This window comes from Penaeus monodon, chromosome 32 (assembly GCF_015228065.2).
Source record: "Penaeus monodon isolate SGIC_2016 chromosome 32, NSTDA_Pmon_1, whole genome shotgun sequence".
In the NCBI taxonomy this organism is placed as follows: Eukaryota; Metazoa; Arthropoda; class Malacostraca; order Decapoda; family Penaeidae; genus Penaeus; species Penaeus monodon.
In genome coordinates this window covers 32924068-32924634 of record NC_051417.1, presented here as the reverse complement: position 1 = coordinate 32924634, position 567 = coordinate 32924068, and the positions used below count along the sequence as shown (strand labels likewise).

The 567-nt window shown below is 33.3% G+C and overlaps 1 protein-coding gene across 1 annotated transcript in view; it reads right to left on the bottom strand.

Annotated features, from left to right (window-relative positions):
* LOC119593827 (heat shock protein 75 kDa, mitochondrial-like) overlaps positions 1 to 567 on the bottom strand; it is a 35708-nt gene that overhangs the window by 11407 nt on the left and 23734 nt on the right. The gene's annotated exons all lie outside the window — the stretch shown is intronic.

Here is a 567-nt window from a genome sequence, read left to right as displayed (position 1 = left end):
TGGTTTTCATTCCTGTGACACTTCTAGGAAGAAATATGAACATGAACGAATAATTCCATAATGCAAAATGCAAAACATGTGCTCAACATTTTCATAGTACATCTTCATCCAAATTTTGAGAATGAAATGTTATTTGCATCTCTGACACTGTGAACTTACTCATTTCCACTCATACCTTCTGAACATCTGACTAGCCAACTGTGGAAATCAGTGTTTACTATCAAGGGAAAGATTCTTGTGTCTTATAGTAACAGATCCTGGTAGCTTTACCACTAACAGCTTATGAGTGGAATTATATCACAAAAACAATTTTTATTGAGTGTGACTGCATGCTGATGTTGATGACTTCTATTCATTAGTAAAATGACAAAATTTTCACCAAAAAACTACTGCTAATACTTGTAAAATATACAATGAAGCTTTGCTATTCCATTCAATTGCAAATCTGATGCACAACTGACAAAAATTTCATTACAGGGAAGTTATGAGTAGCTAACAAATGCAACTAACAGAAAATTGGTAGCAACTGTGATGCAAAACTAGCTATATTCAAACTAGGATGAGTTG